At 50.5% G+C, this 26,275-nt stretch overlaps 1 protein-coding gene across 6 annotated transcripts in view; it reads left to right on the top strand.

Moving 5' to 3' along the window:
* The window catches only part of CYRIA (CYFIP related Rac1 interactor A), a 117,768-nt gene that overhangs the window by 27,624 nt on the left and 63,869 nt on the right, over positions 1 to 26,275 (top strand). The window contains exons 2-3 of one of the 6 annotated variants that reach the window (XM_055122979.1): positions 9,451 to 9,568; positions 19,282 to 19,431. The gene's annotated coding sequence lies outside the window, so the exon portion shown is untranslated. Of the gene's footprint in view, positions 1 to 5,901; positions 5,982 to 9,450; positions 9,569 to 19,278; positions 19,432 to 26,275 lie in introns of all 6 variants that reach the window. The other 5 variants (XM_055122977.1, XM_055122976.1, XM_055122978.1 and 2 more) reach the window with 5 other exon arrangements.

The following is a 26,275-nucleotide window of genomic DNA, read 5'->3' as shown; positions in this document are numbered from 1 at the left end:
GAAAATAGAAATTGCGACTTATAAAAATATAGATGGTACTTAAAGCCACGAAACTGGATACAGTCACCAAAGGAGTGAGACCTTCTAGAGGAGAAAGGGCGAAAGCCTGAAGCCCAGGGAAGGCCTGTGTTTTAAGTTCGGAAAACAGAAGGAGCCAGCTATGGGAACTGAGAGGCAGCAGGTATAACTAGGAGGAAAATTAAGATACTCATTATTTTCTTGCAGTCAAGTAAATAAGTCTTTCTAGGAGTCACGTCTTAGTTGTGTCAAAATTGCTATCAGTCAGGTCAAGATGAAGATTGAGAATTGACTATTCGACGTACATCATGGAGGTCATTAGTATAACTGACTTATCCCAGTCTGCCCAACTTGCTTCCTCTGTACATTGGATGACTCTCCTAGGAAGCTGGTTCACACAAAATAGCTTTACATTACAATTTTGGAGTCATCCTTGCCCATTTACTTATGGAATATGAATGTCCACCTGGACTCCATCGGCACCTACCCAGATAAATAAGCAGAAATCAGTTAGGCACTCCTCTCTGCTGAGATATATTTGGTTTAAAGAAAGAAAACAAAGGTTTATAGAATTTGTTATACCAAAAGAAAGAGATTATAAAATTAAATGGGGACTTAGAAAATAGAGAAATTTTCCCTACAAGTCAAGGTGAAGACCTTGGCAGAGTGACCTTTGAATTTGATCAAGAAAGAGGAGTAGGATTTGGAATTAAAGAGGTGGAATATGGGAACCGGATATAGTACAGCAAGTAGAGGGCTTGCTTTGCATTTGGTCTACCCAGATTTGATCCCTGGTACCCCAGATGGTCTCCCAAGCACTGTCAGGAGTGATTCGTGGTCAAGGAGTCGGGAGTAAGCTCCAAACAGGGTTGGTGTAATCCCTGCCCCAAATAAACAAGAAGCTGAGAGAGAGAATGAGAGAGTAAGGAGAGAGAGAGAGAGAGAGAGAGAGAGAGAGAGAGAGAGAGAGAGAGAGAGAGAGAGAGAGAGAGAGAGAGAGAGAGAGAGAACAGCATTTTAACTAAAGAGAAGTAGACCTGAGCTGGATGGGGGTGGGCGGGGGTGGGCAGGAGAAAGAGAAATGGAGCACGAGGCAGAATTCAGGCCAGGACCTGATAGAGATGCCTTAGGAATTAGAAGCGGAGCTTTCATTCTTAGGCAGTGGGGAACTCGTTAAAGGCTTTGAGCCATGAGTGATGCAACACTAGCCTTGCTGCTTCAGGAAGAGTCATCTGACTGCATGTAAACCCATCCAGGAGAAAGATAATAAGGCCCTGAATTAGGGCAGCAGCAGTGGGAGGACCCGGATGGGGTGACGTGACCCGCTGTGGAAACGGACTCAGGATAACACCGAGTTTCAGTTTATGGAGCTGGGGGGTGGGGTTGGGGGGGGGGGGTGAGACGCCGGGCTCTCCTGAAAATCCAAAATCAAGGTGTGCCTTTGGAAGTGCAGTGGTCTAAGTGGCCCTTCTTGCTCATCATCTCCACCCCCCACCTCTTCTCCCCACTCTCGAGATTGACTCCTTCCATGAAGTCCCCCTCTTATTTGGGATATTCCGTGAGGGGCATCCTTTGCCTCACACAACAAAGAAGCTCTGTTGCGTTTCAGGACTCTGCATGGGACCCACTTTAAAGAGCTCATTGTGGGCACGGGGAGAACTGCAAGGGAAGCTCTGGGGAGGCTCACGCAGGTTGATTCCCCCCCCCCCGCCCTTTTCTGATTTGTCATTTGCACACAATCTGACCACATCAACTGCATAGAATATTCGACCTCGTAATTCTCAAAGCCCAGAGAGGGCACTACATGGCGTCACCCCAACCAGCAGGACCCTAGGAAATGGGAAATGACCCAGATGGGGCCCAGGCTGTCTGGCTGCTTAGTTTCCCTAACACACACACACACACACACACACACACACACACACACACACACGTGCTGGGCCTTTGTAGCAGGCGATGGGGACACTCTTGCTGCTCTGTGATTCTCGCAGCATCAGCTCGGGCGGGCTGAGAGACGTGGCAGGTAATGACACCCAAGGGGATCAGCCCTGATTTCGGGGAGGTTGGAAGCCCTGGCTGTTGGGGGAAGGGCCTGGCCAGCAGCCAACCCCAGCATCCCCATTCGCGTGGCAGCACAGGGGAACAGCCTTCGCTGCGAGGCTGGCTTCCTCCCGAATCTGCCCATAAAAGGATAAAAACGCTGCTATCTGGTCGGCACTGGGGAGGATTGCTAATGATACATTTTTAAAAAGTGTGGATTCGCGCCCCCCCCCGCCCTTTTTTTTTTTTTGCCAGCAGTGTGCATGTGTCTGTGTGTGTCTGTGTGCGTGCGCATGTGTGTGTATGCTTTCACACAGTTTGCAGCCTGTGTGCTAACAGATGGACGCAGCCTCATCTTTTATCTAGTGTTAGGGAAGATAAAACTGAAATTGGATGACATGATGCCTCTCCGATTTAAGAGACAGAAGAGAAATAAATAAATGAACTCTTTAAGGGACGCCCTTCTGGTAGGGAAGAGTGGTCCAAAATATTGTCTGGCTTTACTCAGAAGGCGAAGTATATAGTCGAACCATTTAATAGAGATTTTTCTCCCCCCACTCCCCGACTTCTAAATATATGATCTCTTGTCAGAAGTAGGCCACGCTTGAAGGCGATCATGAATTATACATCATAGACATCTTTATCCAGGAGTCTTGAACAAATGCCCCCTGGTTTAAATTTTGCAGACATCCCTTTTCCAAGCCCCGCGCGCCCAAGCCCCACCCAAGGGCAATCATTTCTGTGACTGCTTCCTTCCTAACATGGAAAAGGAGAGTGTTTGACAAAAGGAGGTAAGGAAACCCGGTGTTAATAAAGGTAGCTGTGCAAGGGCCGGAAGGAGGGTCCCTTCCGGAAGGAGCCTTCATCACCCTCACGCGCTGCCCCCAGACTCCAGGAACTCCTTTGTCTTGCCTGGTTTCAGCAGAAGTCAGAGGCCTCTCGAGAGTCGAGAGTTGGGGCGGCTGAGACGAAGCCCATGAGTGGGGCAAGGCTCTGCCCCCGCCCTTCACGGTGCAGACATTACCATGGCATTTGAATACGCTTCGCTCAGGCCACTTGCTCCAAAGATTCTCCAAAGATTCAGCCAGGACTTGGTGAAAATAACTCTCCAACCGAGAGTCAGGAATGACCGTGGGGTAAATGGGGTGCGGGTTTTGCCTCTTTACAGCTGTCTCGTAGAACAGAAAGTCAGCGTTAAAATGAAGCACCTCTGCTCCCAGTGCTCCCTCTGCTCTCAGTGCTCCTGGTACTCCCTCTGTTCCCAGTGCTCAGGACTGGGCAGGGCCTGCTAGGCCAGAACACCTGTGGTCACAGGAAGGGTCTCCGCTCATGCTCATTATTTCCCTCCCGATGCCCTGCTTTAGCTGGAGGGGGTGGGGGGGCTAGTCAATACCCGCCAGTGCGCAGCAGCTATTGCTGGCTCTGTGCTTAAGAGTGATGAGAGAGAGAGAGAGAGAGAGAGAGAGAGAGAGAGAGAGAGAGAGAGAGAGAGCCTGCCACAGACCATAGAGGCAGGCAGGGGGTGTGGTGTGGCGGGTGATGCGATGGGAGGGAACCTGGGGACATTGGTGCTGGGACATGTACGGTGGTGGAGGGATGGGTGTTGGAACACTGTATGACTGAAACACAGCACGAACAGGTTTGTAAGGGTCTATCTCACAGTGATTTAATTAAAAAAGTTGGAAAGAAAAAGTGATTCAGGCGCTGGTGGCCATATTACATCGTCAGGGGTTAGGACCTAAGTCTGCCAGATGCAAGGCAAGTGCCTTAGCTCCCCACTCTCTCTGCACCTCCCCCAAAGTGCCTTTTTCTGGGCGGGCACTGAGAGTTCCAAGCTCTCTTCTACAGCGCCTTGAGGAAAGGCAGCCAGCCTTTCTGTAGGCCTCTCCGCTTAGTTTTCTCTGGAGCAATCCATCCTCTCATTGACTCTCACTTTACTCTTGTACTACACTTTGGGAATATGGGTCGTCTATATCCCTCCCGTCTTTGAGATGGAATCGTTGAAAGCCTAAGCGGAGAGCTAACTCCACAGTCGCTGCCAGTGGGGCAGCGAGTCGCGTGTCTGCGTATGTGGCACGCGACAGGAAATGTAATCCTGACCATAGACACCTGCCCGAGCCCAAGAGTACAAAGTCTACAATCGAGCCTCCATTTGGAGCCTCGATTCCTTTTCGAGGCTGTGCCGGGCCCTCTCTGGTCTGGCTCCCCTCCGGCCCCACGTTGTCTTGCAGACATCTCTCCCGCCCTACCCATTCCTCTGCTTTCCCGCTTGGCCCTGCGGTGTGTGATTCCTTAGACCAGGAACTGTGTGCACTCCTGCCCCTTTGAGTTACCTTGTGACCTTTGCTTCTGCACCTCCCTTCCCCAGCATCCTTGCCCCCTTTGACCTAGCTAAGCCCTGTGTGGACTCCAGGTTGACTCATGCGTTGACCTGTCCACAAAGCCTTCATTGCCCCAGTCCCCACCACATGCAGAAAGTCCCCAGGCTCAGTGTCCCGCATTGACCGAGCTTCCCACGGCAGTAGACACCACCCTATATTCCAGTTGTCCCCTCATGTTCTCTTTTCTAGTAGCCGTGGGGCCGCTCACTGTTCTCAGAATCTTCAGGTGTTTTTCCAGGGACGCTAGGGACAGCTGGCAAGACTGGCCTCCCCATGTCATCCTTCTGTTTGGATGCACCCAAAGGAGGGATCCAATCACTGGGGAGAGTTTTGTCGCCCTCCTTGGTGCCACCCAGTTATGTGGCTGCATCCAGACTCCCACGTCTACCACCCCATTCAGTGCCAGCCCGGGTCCAGTACACCACGCTTGCATGACACAAGAAGGGAGGTTGTTGTCCAGAGTCTGTGGTGCCGGCTGCAGCCCTGAGTTAACACTCAGTTGTTAGGGTAGAAGAAACAGACGCAGACTCAGCCTGACCTGCTGGAGGAAGATACTCCTGCCGTCAGAGAGGACTGTGTGATCTTGGAAAACTCTCCGGGAACTCTTGGAGCCTTTGTGTCGACCTGACTAAACTGAGGGTGCACTGTGAATCTATTCAATAATGGGTGACTATTTTATAAAGAATGTGGTCCGTAAGAGGTATTGAGAAGTATCGCCCTGTGTTATTAGTATGGAAAAAGATCAGGCTTTCAACCCCATAAATTAGGAGATTGCTAATGATTTTTTTAGGCCTCAAGAATTATCACATTGTTGCTTTAGACATTGTACCTCGAAATGGGGGGGGGGGGGGAAGTTGTTTAAAGAAGTCCATAACTGGGCTGGAGTGATAGCACAGCAGGTAGGGCATTTGCCTTGCACACGGCTGACCTGGGTTCGATTCCTGGCATCCCATATGGTCCCCTGAGCACTGCCAGGAGTAATTCATGAGTGCACGAGCCAGGAGTAACCCCTGTGCATTGCCGGGTATGACTCAAGAAGCAAAAAAAAAAAAAAAAAGAAAAGAAAGAAATCCATAACCCATCTGGCTACAAGGAAGTGTCTTTGCTTTGATTTTCTCTTCATTATGGGCATTATAAGGATCTGAGGAATAGATGGGAACTGTGGGGCTATGAGGAGTCCCAGTTCAGACAGGATCGAGCTGTTTTACAGGAAGTAATGGTGTTTTTATTTAAAAAAATTTTTTTAAATTAATTTTTGTCATTGTTTTTGTGTCACCTCCCGGCAATGCTTACTCCTGGTTCTGCACTCAGGAATTCCTCCTGGCAGCATCTCCTGGTTGCCTGGGCAACGTATGAGATGCTGGGAATTGAACCCGTGTTGGCCATTTGCATGGCAAACGCCCTACCTTCTGTACTATTGTTCCAGCCCCTTGTTTTTATTTTTTAATTTCTGTTTTTCCAGAAACTGCCCTACTTCCAACAGTGGCCCCAGGTTCTACTTGGACTGGAACTAACTTTGCCCCTAAGCTCCAGGAAAGCCTGGTGAGTTTGGAGTTTTAGAGCCCAGAATCAAAACCTGCCCTGACATTGAAGAAGTCTGTTCCACTGCGAGTCGGTTGGAAACTGGGCTTGCGAGCCTGGGACAGCCTGCCTTCTCCCTGGGGTCTCCGGCTGCTCATCCATAAAGTGAGGGGGGTGGTCGACAGCTGCTCAGGTGGCTTCCAGCCCTGGCATTCTGCGAGTCTAATTTGTAGCTGAATGAGTTGTCATTCATAGACCGGGAAGGGCAAAATTATCTTCATTATTCTACTCAGTGCCTGAGAAGCCACTGGGTCCTGCCACATCTAGAATTAGCTCTGAACCCTTGGGCTTTTAATTAAAGGGCTTTGTGAGTCAGATGGCTTATGGTCAGATCAGCTCTTCGGGGAGACACGGAGGGAGGTCCTCTCTACTCTGTCATCCACCCCTGGAGAAATCAGCTGCCTCTCCCCTGCGAGGAGGGGAAGTGGGAGCCTGCAAGCGCACTTGCAGGAAAGGCAGCGGTGAAGCTGGCTCCGCAGCCCCTCTCGGACCCGGGCCCAGAGACTCAGGACAGCCCGTGTGCGAGGCGTGGCAGAGCCTCTTTGCTTGGGAGCGCTTGAACTTGGCTTGCTCCGGTTCCCTCCTCCTCCTTCTCCTCGGCTTCCACCATCCCCGCCTGGTAGGTGTCGCCTCCAACGTACTTTCCTTGTGGGGTGTTTAGTGCTCAGTGCATTTTTCAGCCCCGAGTGGCTCAAGGGTTTAGGAAAGGATGGTCTAAAAAAGCTGGTTTGGGAATGTGTGGGAAGCAAGGCTGCCTGCTGCGTGGTTGGAACAACTGCCTCCCCGAAGGAGGCTGGACCACCTCACCTTTCCAGATCTTTCCATTCCTGTTAGAGAGGAATTTAATCATATCCCGCCACTCACTACTGCTGCTCTGACTGCGGGCCAGTGTCTGTGGGTCTAAGCTGAGTGTCCAGAGTTGGAAAGTGACACCTTTTCCGGCCAGAGGAGGTCCCATGGGTGCTCGTTAACTTCCTCTGCCTGTGCCCGGCTTCTGCGGGAGAGCACGTTTCGGTGACAGTCTTGAGGCTCCCCGCTAAGCGTTACTGAGCGTCCACTGTGTGCTGAAACAGCGCCAGGGTAAGAACTCCGTGGGATGCTTGCATGGCTGCCTTGTGGCGTACTTCAGGGTCCTGTGGGCTTCCTGCCAGCTGACCAAGCTCCTTTTCTTTTCCTCCTGGAGACTGACGTGTTCAAGGCACTTGAATGGGGCCCTGTCCTTCACTCTGGACATCAGGCTTTCCCAACCTTTGCACTAATGACTTCCTGAACATAGCAGGTCTTTGTGGTGTGTGTGTGTATGTGTGTGTGTGTGTGTGTGTGTGTGTGTGTGTAGTAGTAGTAGTAGTAGTAGTAGTAGTAGTAGTAGTAGTAGTAGTAGTAGGGGGTTGTCTCTCCTGAGCTCATAGTAAGATGTTTAGCAGCATTCCTGGCCTCTCCACGCACTTGATGCCAGTAACGCCCCACACATGCGAGCTGTCACTTTGAAAAGTGTAACAGATAAGTCCTCTTAGCTTTGCATTCATCCAACTGTCTTCACGCCCATTCTCTTTCTTTATATCCTTGTGTAGAGAAAAGCAGGAGTGGTCTTCCCCTTTTGTTAAGGTAATTGAGAATCAGGTACAGAAAAAAACTTATCTCCAATTCCAACTGTGAGTTGGGGCAGTTCTAGTTCCTGGTTAAACCTTTTGTCTCTCCAGTGTGCTAGCTGTCTCACAGATACATGTGGTGCTGTGTAAATATTTCCTCTTTATTGATCTGGGAAAAACCAAAATAAAACAATTGTGATTAGTAATGGGTGCCAATTTCCCTAGTGTAAAACTCCTACCACAACTGTTTCCTACTTACAGACATGAAATTGGAAAGAGATAGGTGTAGTTGGCTCCGGAGAATGGTGCTTTCTGACCCCAGCATGGCCCTGGATCCAGATGTGCTGCTGTCACATATCAGTCTTGGCTTTCTCTGGGTCTGTTCTTCTACTCCCCCTCCCTAGGCTACAAAAACACATAAACTAATTACTGTGAACTACAATGGAGGAAACAGCCTGGAAAAGGGTGTTGATCACTTCATTGGATCGATACAACACAGTTTACATGGAGTTTTCCCCCTTTCCTATTAAAAGGACATTTTATTTTTGGTATCTTTCCATATAAGGAGTTGGATGAGTAATAGAGCAGTGCTGGTCTTAGAGCAGAAATCTTGGCACACTCATCACTGGGATCTCCTTGGCAGAATGATAATCTCCTAGGTAGGAACTAACTGCTATTATTCACATCAGACTTGTCAGGTAGGAGTTACCTGGTGGTGAAAGATATTGATCCAACGGGCTGTTAGCATTCTGGAGCTTAAGGGAAGGGTCTTGGCTGGAGTTTTAGTGCTGGTATGAGCTCTACCTCGATTAGCCTCAGTTTCCATACCTATGAAAGGACAAACAACAGTCTCCTCTTCATTTTTAATAAGTAACAAATGGACGTGTTTTTTTAATGTCTGAACCTTTATACCTCTCCTAGTAGTTCACCAATCCTGAGGACTCAGTGGGTAGGTCTTAACATTATCACCTGGTTGTGTGCACCTGACCATCTTGTCTGTGGTTCACCACTAGACCTGGGGGAGCCTTGGGTGAGGTTCACAGGAGACCTGTGTTCTTGTTCTGCCGCTGCAACCATCTCATTACATAATCTCTGGGAAGTTGTTTGGTGAGACTGGAATGTGGGTAGCCTCGGGGAAGGGGTGGGAACATGAGGTGTGACTTGATTTCCTTCTGAAGGTGGTGGGAAGTGCTAGGAGGGTTTTTCAGCAGGGAAGGCGCATCATCACAGGCATGCTTTCGAAAGTTCTGTTCGTGGCCAGAGTCCAGACAATGTGAAGCCAGTTAGAGGATCAGTGCAACAGTCCAGCCACAAAGTGATGAGGCAACCTGTGGGGACTAAGGACCGAACGGCCCTGGTGGGAAATGCTTTGAGAGCTCAGAAAAGAGACAGGTTTGTGCGAACTGGGCAGCAAAAGGGCATCCAAGAAGACTTCCTGGAGGAAGTGAGAACTGCTCACCGAGCTACTGGCTTTGAGGGAGAGTCAAAAGGATTGTAATGCAAGACGAGGCGATAGTGCAAAAAAAACCTGAAGCTGCAGTAAAATCACCTTTGGACTCAGTTTCTCCATTAAGTATGAACCCATTAATGGACGGAATGGACCCAAAGCTCAGGAATAGGGATTTCGTTCAAGGACGGTGGTCTCAGAGGGGAAGTATATTTGCTACTAGCTGCTCCCTCTTTTTGTCCATTTCGAGGGGGCCCTGAACCCCTGATGTGGGGTGTGTGCATTCACCTCCTGCAGACCCCTGCTGCTCGGAAAGGCAGAATCCCCAGGCTTTTTGAAGGCTAAAGGCAGCACTGAATGCTGATTGGCTGATTCCCGATTTGCCTCACCGCAGGGAGCCCCCGAAGTAGAGCAGCTGCGCCATTGTCTGCACCCAATCGCCAGTGTTTGTCTGCCTAGGCCTGGGTGACTGTTGTCAACACTGTAGATAAGCCGGCTCCCAGCTGTCGCAGGTATGTCCTCAATCATCCCCCTCCTGTTGACTCTGCCCCTCTCTCCCTTTCTGTGAGGAATGGCAATTTCGCCTGCCCCCCCCCCGCCCCCCCGCCCAAGCTGGCTTTGTGACAGCATGTCTGGCTTTGCCCACGAAGGTGAAGGATGGCTCGCCTCCGAGTATCCAGAGGAAATGAGATCTGGGCTTTGGGGGAAGTGTTAGAATAGGGAGTTCACAGCAAAATGATATGAGTGAGATACAATGAGCCCTGAGACATAGCTGAGAAAACTGGGGCAGTCATAGGGGGACAGAGGGGTGACTCAGCCAAGGTTGTACAGCCGGGCATTAGTGGGGTGAGAGACTAGAATCCGAGTGCCCACACTGGACTTCAGCACCTGCTTGTTGGATTCAGATAGCCACATTTTGTAGGAAGGGCTGGTGGGATTTTTAGTAGAAAAAAGAAAATCGTTCTTTGTAATAAAATGACTCTCTTGGGGGCTGGAGCCATAGTACACTGGGTAGGGCATTTGTCTTGCATGCAGCAGACCTGAGTTTGATCCCCGATAGCCCTTATGATCTCCTGAGTTTAAGCAGTTCTTGAGTGCAGAGCCAGAAGTAACTGCTGGGCACCATTGGATGTAACCTAAAAAACCAAAACTCAACACACACAGACACAGACACCCCCCCACCGCACGCACACACACACACACACACACACACACACACACACACACACACACACAAGAAAATGACTCTCTTGGACCGAAGCAATAGTACACCAGATACAGCACTTGCCTTATACGTGACCAACTTGAGTTAGTGCCCTAGGATCCCATGCGGCCCTCCAAGAGTCAGAATTAAGTCCCAAGCACTGCCAGGTATAGCTCCAAGACCAAAAGAAAAGAAAATGACTCTCAAGTGTCGGTATATATCATCAGTTTGACTCGCTAGAAGATCTTCACCCACGAAAGAGCACCTGGACGTTGAGAGCTGTAAATTCCAATGATCCCTAATCATTACACAGTTGACAGTCATTGATTTGCCCAGTGTCTTCCGGAGATCGAAGGAGCGTGGAGCCAGATCTCTTGCTTTGTAAACTCCAGGCTCTGCCTTCCACCCAGCATTGGAGCGTAAGTGGGGTCTTTCTCCACAACACAGAACATAAGGTGTTTTTTGGTGGCATCATAGGCCAGCGGCTGCAGGAGAATTCACGGGGGTGAGGGGAATAAGTGTGGCCCTCAAGTGGGTTGGCTCCTTGTGACTCATTGGTCCATTGGTGTGGAAGATACCGGAGCACCTCTGAGTCCTTGGAAGCCTGGGAAACAAACGCCGATTGGCAGCTGGGCTCTGCTGAGATGGTGCTCCACGTGGTCTAGCCACAACACCCTTTTGCTTTTCTACTCCCAGACAGCCCTGGCTTCAGGCTGTTCGTCTTCCTCTTGAGGGTCAGGTCTGTCTGCTTTGAGCCCCTGTACCCCTATCTATTCCGGAATAACTATGTTTGCTGAAGCTCAAGTTGGCCACTTGCAAGCTGGGTCACTCAAGAGACTGAAATGGCTCTATTGTCTCCATTATATACTCTCCTCCTGAAGTGCTCAAGAACTCAGGCTCTTCATACCACTCTATTCTCCCTGAAAAACTTACACAAGTTGGGCTGGAGTGATAGCACAGCGGGTTGGGCATCTGCCTTGCATGTGGCCGACCTGGGTTCGATTCCCAGAATCCCATATGGTCCCCTGAGCACCGCCAGGGGTAATTCCTGAGTACAGAGCAAGGAGTAATCCCTGTGCATCGCCGGGTGTGACCCCAAAAGGAAAAAAAACTTAGACAAGCCTTTCTTTCTTTCTTTCTTTCTTTCTTTCTTTCTTTCTTTCTTTCTTTCTTTCTTTCTTTCTTTCTTTCTTTCTTTCTTTCTTTCTTTCTTTCTTTCTTTCTTTCTTCTCTCTTCTCTTTCTTTCTTTCCTGCCAGCTTACTGTTCAGCTTCACAATAAGCATGGGTGTATGATCCCAGCCATATCCCGGCTTCCTTTTCTTTTCTTTTCTTTTTTTTTTGCTTTTTTTTTGGGGGGGGGTCACACCTCACAATGCACAGAGGTCACTCCTGGCTCTGCACTCAGGAATTACTCCTGGTGGTGCTCAGGGGACCATATGGGAGGCTGGGAATTGAACCGGGTTGGCCGAGTGCAAGGCAGATGCCCTACCCGCTGTACTATCGCTCCAGCCCCCGTGCTTCCTTTTCACTGCACCCCCATCACCTCTTTCCTCCCTCCCCAGCTGCACGGAGCCCATCACTGCCCTCAGACAAGCTTGATCTGACAAAGTCAGCCATCCACATTCCTCATCCTTACTGGAGCTGGGCTAGTTTGAGTAACCTGTAGAGAGATGGTAGACTGCCACTTCCTTCTCCTCTTTCCATCCAATGGCAGAGATAAAAGTTGAACAAAAATAGCTACGGTTCCTTAAAATCCCTTGATCTTCAAAGTAGCCCGAGAGGCTTGCTGGCGTGTCTCGCTGTAAGATCTGCGTCTAACAGACTTTGCATCTAAAGGTCAGAAACTAACAAGAAGGGAGTGTCTAAAGGTCTCACAGCCAGCCAGGACCACGTCGGGGATAGAGCCAGTTTTGCTTGCTGTCTTCATCCTACATCAAAGCATCCTCTTGGCCGGGTCCCTGTGATGAACAAGTGTGACCCCTGAAAGTTGGTCCGGGGTCTGTTTCTGTCATTCCTTTCCCTCCCTCAAAGACAAGGCTCCTGAAGTTGCAGCTTTGGGAAGGAAAGAGGCAGCAGGAATTAGTCCGCTTCTCTGAAATTTGGTGTCTAGGCCTTTCAGAAAGAGGAGGCTGATTTAGGAGTGTTCCTAAAGTGTCACCTACTTCCTCACCGCAGAGGAGGACTGAAGGACTGAAATTTCGCTAAAAGAAGGGTTTCACTGTGGCATGTTTGCTGTGGTACGAAACCTGGGGGGAGTTTGCTGAACTCCCCTGACGGGATCCTGCCACTTTCCTAGTGGTTATTCGGGTTTGACGAAGATCAGGGACAGAGGTAAAACCACAACCTTGAGGCATAGAACAAAAGTAAGCCTGGACAGAAGGACTTGACTCACGTCCTGGTTCTGTGACCATGGGCCGCCTACAGCTGGCCTGTTTGTAAACAGTGAGCTGGGCAGAGAGCACAATGGTTAGAGCTAGACCTTGCGCCTGAACTCGGGTTCTAATAGACACTGACTGCTGACTCAGAGGGATATTCAAGCTTACTAAAAATCAGCAAAGATTGCAAGGGAGGGAAAAATTTGCAAGTAAACAGAAGAACTATTTGTTTAAGGGCCAGAAAGTAAACAAAAGGGGGAGACATTACTTTCTGATAACTTGTGTCTACTCCTGCATACTCTGAAGCAGCTTCAACACCTGGAACTCCTTAACCTGTGGAACAGCTTCTATAGCCCAAGGTTCCAGCTAAATCCATAGAATTATATCCGGAGTCAGTTTCAGACATTGGGTCAGCTCCATCTTGGCTTTTCCTGAGTAGCCCACCACTTCCTTATGTGTAACATGTGGCTAGCAGGGGTGTGGCAGCGTTTGGTGGATGGAGGGAAGGAGAGCTTCGGGAACCACGTGCGTGTGGGGGGGAGGGGGTTGTCCTTGGAGCTTGCATACAGTGAGCCTGCAGGGAGAAGAGCTGCCATACCCCTGTGCCATGGCCGTGGTCCACTTGGCACCCTCTGATCATCTGAGGCACCCCGGTCACACATTGGTGTTCTGGGGTCAGCCACGTGGTCGGCATGAACTGCTCCCTGCTGTGAGTCCCCCTGAAAATTTCAGTCTGAGGGTGCACTCACTAGGATCAAGAAGACCCTGCTGTCACTTGGGAGACCAACACGGGGGCCGCGGGATGCTCTTTCTTGTATTTCCACCCACGAGTTGAGAGGCCTGAGGTCTCCCCAGGATAGCATTACTATTAGTCTCATGATGACTCATAGGAATAATAGTAATAACATCACGGGGGCGTGAATTGTGGCCCCCACAACATGTGTTCATGCTGAGCCTCCAAGAGTCCGTGAATGGCACCTAGTTAGCTGGGCCGTCTCATCCATTTACCAACCTCTTCACTTGCTGCAGCCCCGATGCCAAACAGACCCAAAGCCCTGTCACTTGTGTGCCACCAGATGCAGCCCGGAGCCCTTCCCAGAGCTACTTCAGGTATTTCTGGGGCTCCTCCGGCCGGTGAACTTGTACGATGTTCAGAAATCACTGTCCAGGGGCTGGAGTGATAGCACAGAGGGTAGGGCGTTTGCCTTGCATGTGGCCAACCCGGGTTCGATTCCCAGCAACCCATATGGTCCCTTGAGCACCATCCGGAGTAATTCCTGAGTGCATGAGCCAGGAGTAACCCCTGTGCATCACTGGGTGTGACACCCCCTCCCCCCCAAAAAAAATAAAAACAAAAAGAAAATCACTGTCCAGGTGCTGGGACGCTCCAGGGATGAATGAGTCAGAAGTGCCTCTTCACAACCTCCCTCACACACGCTGTTCCTAGGAGCCTCGGACTGTCTCTGTATTGCGGTAGGAGCTACAGTCCAGGCTGATCTGCTGTTTCAAAAGAACAGCCGACTCTTGTTCCTCTAGACCAGAGACGCCTGGGAAGAGAGGCTCTTCGGGAAAGATTCAGCACAGCGGACTTGGACCGCTGTCCCCTTCCTTGCCTGCCCAGTGGTGGAGTGTGCCTGGCCAGAGGACTCTAGTTCTACTCCCTCTGGATAGGGGAAGAGTCTGTGAATGGTGGAGAAAGGGTGGGGCTGTCCCAGCAACACGTCTCCTGAGGAAACGCAGTCTAAGGCCGGTCAGACCATACTTCGACCTCCAGTTCCTTCTGTTCAGTGGCCACAGGCCAGCCCCGGTGGGAGAATCACCGCACCCTCATGTTTGGAAGGTCTGGTCAGTTCTGAGGACAGCTCCACGTTCAGGATCTGGGCTGCCCAACTGCCCTTTAGAAATGTACTGCTGTAGGAGCCAGCTCGTGCAGTGGGTAGGGGGCTTTACCTTGCAGCCTTCCGACTCAGGTTCAATCCCCAGCTCTTCCCCTCCACCTCCCGACCCCCAAGCACCAAGCACCACCAGAAGTGATTCCTGAGCTCAGTTGCAAGTAAACTCTGAGCTTATAGACTGGCTGGCAACAAGCAATCGTCCCCATTATTTTTGTTGTTACTAGTTTTGTTATTACTCTCTGACGATTATTTGTTTTTATTTATTTTTGTCTGTGGAATAGTGAACCCTGCCCTGTCCTACTTCCCAGATCTTCTGGTGGCTGGAAGCAGGCAGCAACCCCAGAGCCAGTGTCCCAGGAGGGGCCTGTACTGGTGGGGACAGCACTTGCCTGCCCTGTGCCCAGCCGGCCCATCCCCGAGACTTGGGAACTGCATTCCCATGCCACTCCCCCTCCACCCACTCTGCTCGCTCTCCCGTCTCAGTCCCTCCCTCTGTGTCCTCTGAGTGCAGCCTGCTTCCTTCTCCCAGGATGATTGCTGCTCTAGAAACCAGCCCCAGGATGTCACAGGCTGGAGCTGGCTGGCACTGAAAACTTCCCCTGGGGACCACATTCCTGGGGCTGCCTCTGCAGGTCTCAGTCTTCTCTCTTGGAGAGCTCTCTCCCTTCCTCTAGCCTTCGAATGAGACGGCATTCATTCTTAGTGTGCTTACCTTTTTTTTCTCCTTCCTTCCTTCACCTTCCTTCCTTCCTTCCTTCCTTCCTTCCTTCCTTCCTTCCTTCCTTCCTTCCTTCCTTCCTTCCTTCTCTTTCTTTCCTTCCTTTCCTCTTTCTTTCTTTCTTTCTTTCTTTCTTTCTTTCTTTCTTTCTTTCTTTCTTTCTTTCTTTCTTTCTTTCTTTCTTTCTTTCTTTCCTTCCTCCCTTCCTTCCTTCCTTCCTCCTTTCTTTCTTTCTTTCTTTCTTTCTTTCTTTCTTTCTTTCTTTCTTTCTTTCTTTCTTTCTTTCTTTCTTTCTTTCTTTCCTTCCTTCCTTCCTTCCTTCCTTCCTTCCTTCCTTCCTTCCTTCCTTCCTTCCTTCCTTCCTTCCTTCCTTCTTCTCTCTCTCCTTTTTCGATGTAATTCTCCAAGAGGGCCTATAATCAGTAAGTCACACCCAGTGGCCTGAATTCAATCTTGGGCTCTAGCATTCAGAAGTTGAACAAGAACCTCAGTTTCTCCATGGATAAAGGCAAGCAGAGGGATGTGAGTAGGTACAGTGCCTATATAAGATTTCCAGGCATTGACAGACGAATGATGCTAAAAACTCCGGGTACACAGAGAAGTCCCCATGGATAGGGGGTTGTTTAGTTACCAAAAGGCCTGCTGTGGTGTGTCCTCATGTTGCCCAGGAAACTTGGGGCTGTGAAAGGCGGCAGCACTGGGATCTTAAGGCCTTCAGAGCCCAGGCCTGACTACTGCTTATCTGGGATTTAGGACAACCGACTCCCACACTGGGCTAGTCTCCTTATCTGCCCGGCCTGGAGACCAGCAGATGGTCTTGTAACCCTCAGTCCCTGTCATCGACATCCCTGTCATCCCTGTCCGACCCACTCACTGCCCTGGCCCTGCGGCCTGAGTCCAGGAACATTCCAGAGTGGAAGACACGTTGTGGGTCAGAGCGGTCCCGCAGCCCCTGTCTTTACTGAATGGGGCATGGGGACCACATGGTGTCGCGATAAAGTCACCGGTCATCATTTTGAAGGTCCGGGGATACTTGGTCTAGTCTCAGTTCTATTCTGTGACCTTAGTTAAGTGATTTTCTGTTTGTGGACTTCCTTGCCCTGTTCACAATGGGCTCATGACCCCCCTCTGCGCTGCCCCTCCCTAAAGATGATCACAGGAAGATATGGAAAGGCGTCTCACTGGCTGAGAGGTGCTACGAAAGTGGGGTGGAGGGTCTGTGTGATGTTGGGCTAGGAGGGGATGAGGGGCAGGCAGTGAGGAGGGGGGGTGCGGGGGGCGGGCGCGGGGGGGGGGGGGACTGTGGCAGCTGCTCAATCCATCAGCCTGGCAGCAAATCCTCACTGTGCTGTGTGAGGTCAGCTGGTTGTGGGGATGCGGCGTGGGAGTTTCAAGTGTCTTTCCTGGCTTGATCTCTGTCCTCTCTGATGGACATCTGGCCTCGGGGCGACTCGGACAGGAAACCCCCAGCCGTTACTTCCAAGGGCTTGGACTCTTCTCAAAGATCTGCTTGCTGTTTTGTTGTCGCGTTTGTTTGGATGGTGGAGGGATGATTTACAGACGCCAAGGCAGACCCTGGGCGCAAGCCGCTCCCGGACAGAGCCTCTGTGATGGAATCTAGAAGGGGTGTGTGTGTGTGTGTGTGTGTGTGTGTGTGTGTGTGCACGCACTCGGGGTTGCGCAGGGAGGGCTGGATCCAGGTCCAGGTTCTCCATCCAAGTGCTGGTCTGTGGAATAGAGCCAGGGTGGTGACATGGAAACTCTCTCAGAAGCTCTGGTTTGGTTTGGTTTTTTGGTGCTGGTTTCCCCAGATGCGTGGCCAGTTGGGGAGACTGCTAAATAGGAGAGACGCAGCAGAGATGGTCATCTGAGGACTTTTCCTTACAGAGCTTCTTCAGTCCCTCCTGCGCTCCCTTCCCAGTGCTCACCAGGAAGCAGTAGACTTTCTTGGTCCGAGAGAGATGAGGTGGTTGGCAGAGTCGTCGATTTGTGTGATTGATTGTTCCATATTCAGGGGGTGGCCATATTTCTGGACACACACTGGGAGCTGGGGAACTCATCCCAGGATCCCTCCACATAAATTGATAGAAAGACTGGGGGAAGATTCTAGAAGAACCTTAGAGTTATGGGGTGTAGGAGACTCAGAGTCCTCCCAGCCTGGTCCTCTGGGTCTGTTTTAGAGACGACAGAAGGGGGTCTTTGCTGTGCCTGGTTGGGTGAATCAAACCCCAATTGCACACCCCCCAAAAATGAGTATAACAGTGAGAACTCTTGAGAAGGAAATGGTGGGGACCGGAGCCCCTGGCGTCCCGTCCATTCAGCAGCCTCTCCCTCCTATCCAGAATTTTTTTCTGTGGCACAACTGGTCTCTCAGCCCCAACCAAGAGACTGGTATTCCCCCAAGGGACCCTTCCTTGGAAATTTGCCTCCTTCGGGTCCTGGCAGACAGCCGGAACTCCCTTTTCCTTGGGCTGTGCTCTTCTCGGTGGGAATCTAGGGCGGCAACCCCACGTTGGAAGAAACCAACCTTCTCCTGGTTCCCACACGGACCGACCGGTCTCGCCCGTCGGCAGCGCCAGCCCCACACGTGTCAGCCCAGCAATCACTTTCTCATTGGGCCAAGGGCTTTTCAAAGTTGCTGTGTTTTCTCTCTCATTTCCTTCCCTCCTCAACCGCCCCCCCTTCACTTCCTGTTTTTTCTTCCTCTTTCCCCACCCCCCACCCCATCTCTCCAGCCCTGACCCTTGTTGTCTGAGAACAGGAACAAAGCGCCCAGAGTTGATAATCATGATTTCCTGATGGCTCTCGGGCCGGGCCGGGCCGGGCCTGGCTTCTCTGGGGGGGCACGTGAGTCCAGGCTGAGAGCACGATAGGAAACTGGGGCCTTTAGAATCTTCTGTCAGAAAGGGAATCTACTAAGAATCCTCCTTCCCAAACTGATAGCCACCGACTGCTTCCCCAAAGCGCGGTCTTGCGTGCAGCGGAAACCCTGGGAAAAGAACACGCTGTGAGCGTCTCGGTGGCCTCGCCACAGTCCAGTTTTAATGGACAGAGACATAAATCTGGGCTTGGGAATCTGCCTGACTTTTTCCTGTCTGCACTGGATTTCCTCGACGGCACTACAGAACATTCTGCCCCTCGGGAAATTGCTGAGGATGTTAGGGAGATACTTTGATGCGATTAACCTTATAGAGCTGTGATTTGCTTGGTACATGTGAACTTCCTTCTTGGGCTTTGTCTCCTGCACAGAGCAGTGGCTGGTCACTGCACAGTAGCCAGAGTAATGCCAGCAACATCCCGGGGAGGGCCCAAGGCTATTATTACTGGTTTCTTTGGAAACCTTAGCAAGCGAGGCAAGACAGACAGAGACAAAGAGGGACCAGAGTCCAAGAGGCGGGGCTGAGAGAGCAGCCGGAGGATAGGGTGCACATGCCCACGTCAGTGGAAGGGCAGTGCCCCACAGCACCCCACGGGAGGCCTGGCGCAGCTCTCAGAGCTGACCCCTGCTCTCATTTTCTTGTGGGAACCGGCAGGCTCATGTTTAAGGTGGACCGTCTTACTGATCTTGCTCCCCAGAGTCAAACTACAAAAAGTACAAACCGAACGACCCCAGGGAGGAAAAGAGCATCACCTCCCTTAAAAAAAAAAATCTAATTAAAAAAAAAGCCCCAAAGACTTCCCATTCGAATTCAAGGTCAATGACCATTTGTCTGAGTGGCCTGACCATGTGGCTGCTTTAAAAAAATGCCAGCGGGCCAGAGCCACGGAGACCCGTTCTCTTCTGGATTCCTTCCCTAGGGGTCACGCCAGGGCATGCTTCTCTGCCATCCCAGCCTCAGTTTCCACAATGGCCACTGCCCAAAGGCGTTCGAGAAGGAGCTCTCACTGGCTTCTTAGCTTGTTAGCTCGGCTCCTGCCTGATTCTGGACGGCGCAGGCTGCCTCTGCTCTCCTTACAGAATGCAGAGCCCTTGGGGGCAGGGCAGGAAATGGCCTCTCCCTAGTGACATGGTTTGCATTCCCTTTCAGCAGATTATCACTCACTTAAGGACCCAGAAGCACTCTCGGAGGTCAAGGTCCTGAGCCAGAGCCACAGACCCGCCTTGGCTTCACAGCTGCTCTGCTGACGTTCAGCCCCATCAGCCTGGATTGGTGAACTCCAGTCAGAAGAGATTTCTCCAGGTAAGCAACGGTAGACTTTAGTGTGCGCAAATGGTGCAGAGCTCCGCCCCCCCCCCCCACACACACACACCCCACACATACACACCCCCAGCGTGCTGAGTGGAGAGCACAAGGCATCTGCAGCCTTGTGGAGTCCTTGGGCGTATTCAAGTTGGTCATTACTCTCTATCTCTCGCGATTGGCTGGGGGCTTCCTATCACCACGTCCATGGGTGGAAATGTGTGTGGAAGGCGAGGGGAGGGACATCATAATTGTTTCAATTATTTCAAGGTGGCTGCAGTTTTAAGGTGGTTAAAGGTTCCGGGGTGGTTCTATAACCGTGTTCTGAGTGGGAGCTGTTGCCGACTTGAGACTTTTTTTTGAGCACGTAGGCATGAAATAGAGTAGTCGAAAACTACATGCGGGAGAGGAAATTAGAGCTGTGGTTTGGTGAGGCTTTTCCACTGCAGAATCCGTTGGAGCTCAAGGCGTGTTTCTGTCCCTCCTGTCCGTGTAGATGTAGAGGAGCAAAGAGCTTCACCCTTCCGTCGTCCAGCCCTGACGGGACTTGGGTCTCCCTCTGGTAGCGGGTCTGGTTGGCCTCTCACTTGCTCACATTTGCTGAGGTGTTTCCAGATGGTCAAGTTCTCCCCCAAGGCCACCATCCCCTTTGTCCTCTTGATGTCGGTGGGCCCCACGGGTGACTTCCGTGAAGCAGGGAGGGGAAAGACGGTCACTTTCTCCTCAGCCGCCTCTACCACCCGGGACCCAGAGTTACTGGGTTCTTGTCTTCGCTCTCGGAAAAGAATTTCAGGAGTAGACAAGCAGTGAAGTAAATAGATTTTATTTAGAGGTTTCTGAGGGAAGGAGGAAAGGATAAGTGGGAGAGAGAAATAGTAAGAATAACGCGCTCAAGAGAGAACTTCTCCAAGGGTGGAGGAAGCTCTACACACATCCTAGCACTGGACACGAAAGTAAGAGAGTACACATCTCAAGGGGGGAGATGCGGGCGACACATGTGCTCAGGCACTGCATGTGCTCAGGCACCACATGTGCTTGGCCACGAGGGCACAAGCAGCACATGGGCTCAGGCAGCATGTACACGCCCTTCCTCTGTTCAAGGTGTCTTTTTATAAGGTTTCCTCAACCTGCCCCACCCACGTGGGCTTTCTTTCCAGGTAATAGTTCGTTGCTAAGGTTACCAGGGAGGTTGGGAGTGGTGATGGCCTTCTTTGGGGAACCTCCTGGGGAGGGGTTATCATTATCCTTAGGGTCTGCTGATGGTTTCCTCTGGGTCTTTTGTTTTCTGCAAGTCTTAAGAGTCTCCTTCCCAGAGACTCTGTTAAATCTCAATTTTCATTGCCAAGGGCCTTTCCCTATCTACCTGCCTACATCACTCTCCGCTTGCTTGTCAGTGCATAGTCCTTCCCCTCTAACCTCCTCCAGATCAGCAGTGAACACTTTTTCTTTTCTCATATGCAAGGAAAGGATCGTATTTACTTCTTGATTGAACTTGGATCTGACAGGTGCTAGTATCCCCCCCACACCCCGATAACTGAGGACCCCCGAGGCTGAACTTCCTGGACTCTGTTGTATTAATTTATCCCTTGAAACTGACCCAGTGCTCCCATATATGAGCTCAGGGAGAAGCCACAGCCCGGCACCGCTAATTAGACTGTAACTTTTGCTCTCTTCTTCTTTTTCATCTACATGTCTTGAGTTTCCTTGAAAACTTAAACCAGAGTCACTTCATAAACCTGAGCACAGCCCAGAAGGCATCCGGTGCCTTCAAAGGGAGTTTCCAGTTCTGAGCTCCCAGAATCATGTTACCCCAGACTCATTCCTAATACTAAATTCTCATTCTTTAGGAGCATAAGCTTTTATTTCTTCCTTTCATGGTTTCCGCCCCCCCTCCCCCCCGGAGTGATCCCTGCAATAACATAATTCAGAGAAAGAAGAACCTTTGGAATTATACTTGACTTTTAATCTCAATTTTGTCATTTATTGCTTCAATAATTTTACTTCAATTTTTTTTTAAATTGAGATAATGTTGGTTTACAGTACTGCATATATTTTCAGAATACAAATCCACACCTCTTCGGAATATTTACTATCATACCTACCATGCAACTACTGAGACACTCACCTCCGTTGCCCCTGCACTCACTGCACCCACAAACACAGTTCAATTGACTTTCTTCACCTTCCACCTCCTCCTTTGTAGTCTGAAGTCCACAGTCAGCCACAGTCAGAGTTCAAGACTTGCTTTATTTGGCCTTGCCTGTTCTTACTTTGTTTTGTCTAGGTCCTTTCAAGTGTCTCAGCCTCTGTTATCCATTCTGTAAGAAGGGGAAAGCATACCATATATTGAAGGCCTATAATGAGAATCCAAAGCAGCGATCTATTAGCATAGTTTCTTGCTTTGTGAAAAATAGTAGTTTCCTTTTCTGTCCACCCTTTATTTAGAGTCAAAGAAGTATATAGTTTTGATTCCTGTGGGGTTCCTTTTGAACCCGAGTCTAAATCTAGAGAGACTCCTTATTTACATGACTCTAAGTCCCAACCAATCAAAGAGAGAAAGAGAGAGAGAGAGAGAGAGAGAGAGAGAGAGAGAGAGAGAGAGAGAGAGCTGTCTTTAGAGTCAGTCTCCATCTTTGATGTTCCTTGTCTGAACTTGGGGCAGTTCCCATCCAATACTGGGCCTCTTGAAATGTTTGTTTTGTTACATCAACTTCAGGCCTTGTCACTGTCCATTGGCCCCGTCCTTTATTCTAGGAGGTTTGCACAGAGACCCTCCTTACTCCCAGCAACTTTCTCACTGAAGACCAGCATTATTAGGGCGGGGATGGGAGGGAAGCTGGAAACACTGGTGATGGGAAATGTACACTGGTGAAGGGATGGGTGTTGGCACATTATGTAACTAAAACCAAATCATAAACTGCCTTGTAACTGTGTCTCTCACTGTGATTCAGTAAGAAAAATTATATAAAAACAGGAAATAAAAAAGAGAAAAGACCAGCATGACTGCCATCTCAGAATAAATGTTCTGACAATTGGGATCAGTGGATATGGGGGAGACCTCCTGGCCTGGTGCTTGGCAAGAATGTCAGGCTGCCAGCATCCATCCATTTCATCTTGGCCAAGGCATTGTCTGCGGTGTCCACCCTGGGGGATGCTTCTTCCTCTCGTCAGCCATGTTCTTCACGGCGTTTATGAAGCATGCGTGTGTGTGTGTGTGTGTGTGTGTGTGTGTGTGTGTGTGTGTGGTAGGTAGGTAGGTAGGTTATTCTTGATGCCAAACAAAAGTCCTTGTTCTCATGGAGCTTACAATGTTCTGTTGAAATCAGGGAACCATCATTGTGTATACAATCCAGTATATGTTCTATGAGGCAGTACTTTTCTGGTAAAATCAATCAGTCCAAAGTTGGGAGGACCCATTCAGGTTGAAAGCTGCAGGCCGAAAGTAGACTATAGACCAAACACGATGGCCACTCAATACCTCTATTGCAAAACACAGCACCCCAAAGGAGAGAGAACAAAAGGGAATGCCCTGCCTGCCGCAGAAGCGGGGTGGGATGGTGGGGGTTGGAGTGGGGGTGGTGGGAGGGATACTGGGAACACTGGTGGAGGAGAATGGGCACTGGTGGAGGGATGGGTAGATGATCACTGTATGACTGAAATGCAAACACAAAAGTTTGTAAGTTTGTAACTGTACCTCATGGTGACTCACTAATAAAAAAAAAAATCACTCCAAGTTATAGAGATAAGGATTTGGGGGGTCAGGCATTGCTGTTTCATAGGGTCTCACGAAGGCTTCCTGATACATGCCTTACTAGAGAAGAAAGCAGTGAGGGAGAAGGGATCCGAGGCGGAGCAGAACTTCTGAGGGGGGAATGTGCTTGCCTCTCGGCACCTGCTGTGGAAAACAGGATGGAGTAGAAGACAGAGGCCAGGGTGGCTAGGGATGAAGGCGGGGAGGGGTGCCGGCCTGCTACACCATGTCGGGGGCTCTTCTGCTCTGACTGGCTTTTCACAGATTCTTGGGCCTTCTTGCATCCTTGAGGCCCGATTCCACAAGTACCTTGATGTAGAAATAAGGGCGGAGGCTCTTGCTCAGAGTATTAGCCATTTACTCACACGCTGGTATTGTCCACTAATGAGCTTGGTCATGCTCTGGACCCACGGTCTAACCAGGTCAAGACCGCTTGGGGACGCTGCATGGGAAAAGTAGGTCAAAGTGAACAGCTGTCCTCTTGTGTTCCGCCTGGAACCAATGGGCTGGAGTGGGGTTGTTCTCCTTGGACCCTCCCACTGGGGACTGTACCGGTTCTTCTGCAGGGTGTTCACCCAGACCCTGGCTGTGGAGTCGAGGGAGGGTCAGCCGCCTGAGGAAACAGCAGAGCACCAGAGCAGGGTGCTGGCGTGAGCAAGCGCTCCAGCTGGCCCTGCCCTCTGGTGGCTTCTGGTTCTACAGGGAGCCACACTACCTGCTTGTCAGTGTTGTGGAAGAGGGATGGAAGCCACGGGGACTGTGGGACTGTGAGGGTGAGGAGAAATCAGGCAGCAGAGCGGGGAGAGACTCCAGAGAAAGGGTTACCAGGCAGAGAAAAATCTCCTCCCTCCACCACTGTATCCGTGTGAAGCCAGGAGGGGCACAGGAGGGCACGCGCGACAGCCTGCTGGGGCTCTCGCGATACTGCCTGCCTCCAGAGGAAGCTGGAAGGCTTTCCCTGGGGTTTCACATCCCAGCCCAGCTGCCGGGCTTCTGAGTCTCTCCTCAGGACAGCCGTGAAACAGTGATTTAAGCAGAAGGCTGACCTGAAAAGATGACAGTTTGGGGAAATAAAGGTTCTAATTTTATCGGACCCTCTTCTTTAGGGCTGGAACGATAGCACGGTGGGTAGGGCATTTGTCTGGCACTTGGCCGACCCGGGTTTGATTCCTCCCTCCCTCTCGGAGAGCCCGGCAAGCTACTGAGAGTATCCTGCCTGCACGGCAGAGCCTGGCAAGCTACCCGTGGCGTATTCGAGATGCCAAAAACAGTAACAACAAGTCTCACAATGGAGACATTACTGGTGCCCGCTCGAGCAAATTGATGAACAATGGGATAACAGTGCTATTCTTGAAAGCGTTGCTTTTAGATATGTTCTTTAGAAGGCCCGAAAGTCATCGTCTCCTTGGCTGTACCATCAGTACCCAGAGGCCTGTAGAGGGAGGTGCTTCACAGGAGAGAATGCAGGCACCTGGGCCCCTGCACCCACTGGAGGGCAGTGTTGCATGTGGGGCCTCGGAACATACATTTCCAGAAATGGTTAGAGCCTGAGCCTTGTTTCTGAAAGCAGGGAGTTGGTTGGTTCGAAAGCAAATCCATGTTATTCGAGCAGACCTATTCGTGGTAATCATTAGGTTTGGAGACATTTTCTTTGCGTCAGAAAACAAGTGGACCACAGCCACCTCTTCGCTCTCTCTTCCTTGAATCTGAGAGGCCGAGTGTTCCTTTAGAAACTCAGAAAACCCGAGTGCCTGAGTGCCATGTGCCTGCGCTTTGGGCAGCATCAAGACAGATCAGATAGTCTCAGCTCCTGAAGGAGTTTCTGAGATGGTGACGAGCTAGGGGGGAGCCTTTCCCAGAGGAAAATCCCCAGGACGGCCACAGTGATGTGCATGAAGTCTGAGAAAGCAGGTCAAGAGGGGTCACGGGAGCCGGGTGCTGCGAGATGTGCAGGAGTTGGGACCTGGGAGAGAGACACATCTGGTGCAGAACAGCAGCCCTGTGCTAGAGAAATAGGGAGGAAGAGGCCAGCGTGATTGTCATCCACAGCGAAGGCCTCACCTCTGCTTAAAAGCACCCATTAGTGCCACTCACCCTACCACCTCATCCCCAACAGTGACTGAACACAATCAAAGTTGTTAGAGTTGATCTCTGTTCCGAAGCCATGGAGGGTGTGTGTGTGTGTGTGTGTGTGTGTGTGTGTGTGTGTGTGTGTGTGTGCGCGAGCGCGTAGACCAAGGTAAGGGTGACTGAGAAATGAAGTAGAGAGAGTGGGTGGAGGGAGAGAGATCCTTCTCTGTCCTCCAGAAACTGCTTTCACAGTGCAGACTGCCAAAATCTGTCTGGGGGCAAAATTTGGCTTTACAGAGAACTCGGTTTGCTTCTTTCCAGTGAAAGCTGGAGCAGTCTTGGAAAACTATTTATATCCTTCTGCCTTTCTCTTGGGAAAAAAATTATCTATGTATATATATATATTATATACAGAGAGAGTTTTGCTTGCTGATGTCTATATATTTATGTATATTTATCCATATACATGTGGATGTATGCTATATGTCGATGCATGCATGTATATATGTGAATATATATATATGATGTGGAATACCATGTGTGATTAAAGAGAGAATTTAGAATTTAAAGAAATATCGGCAACCTTCGCCAGTGTCACTTGGAAGCTGAGTGACTTGGCAGAGTCAGCCCTCCCTCCCAAGCCTCTCGGGGCCCCGAGGTGCCATTCTCTCTGCTCTCCTAGCTACCGGATGTTCCCACAATCCCCCTACAGAAGAGAAAACCAAAGCTCAGAGGCTACCAGATGGCTCGTTTATAAATTAGTTGATTAGGACTCAAACTCCCTTCTATTTATTCCCTCTTCCGCTTTGCATGCTGCCTGCCACTCTCTCTGTAAACCAGGAGAACTTCCGGTCAACCCAGGAGGATATTGCACAACTAAGAGTTGTCCTGGGCCGTGGCACTTACCCGGAGCGCTGGCCTGCATCTGTCAGCGGAGTGTGGATGGAGGTGTCAAGACTCCTGCCAGCAGTCTCTCCATCCTGCCCCTCCGGCCTCTGCTTCATGCTTCTGGGAATGAAGACC

Source organism: Sorex araneus, chromosome X, assembly GCF_027595985.1.
Source record: "Sorex araneus isolate mSorAra2 chromosome X, mSorAra2.pri, whole genome shotgun sequence".
NCBI lineage: Eukaryota > Metazoa > Chordata > Mammalia > Eulipotyphla > Soricidae > Sorex > Sorex araneus.
This window is presented reverse-complemented; position numbering and strand designations above follow the sequence as displayed.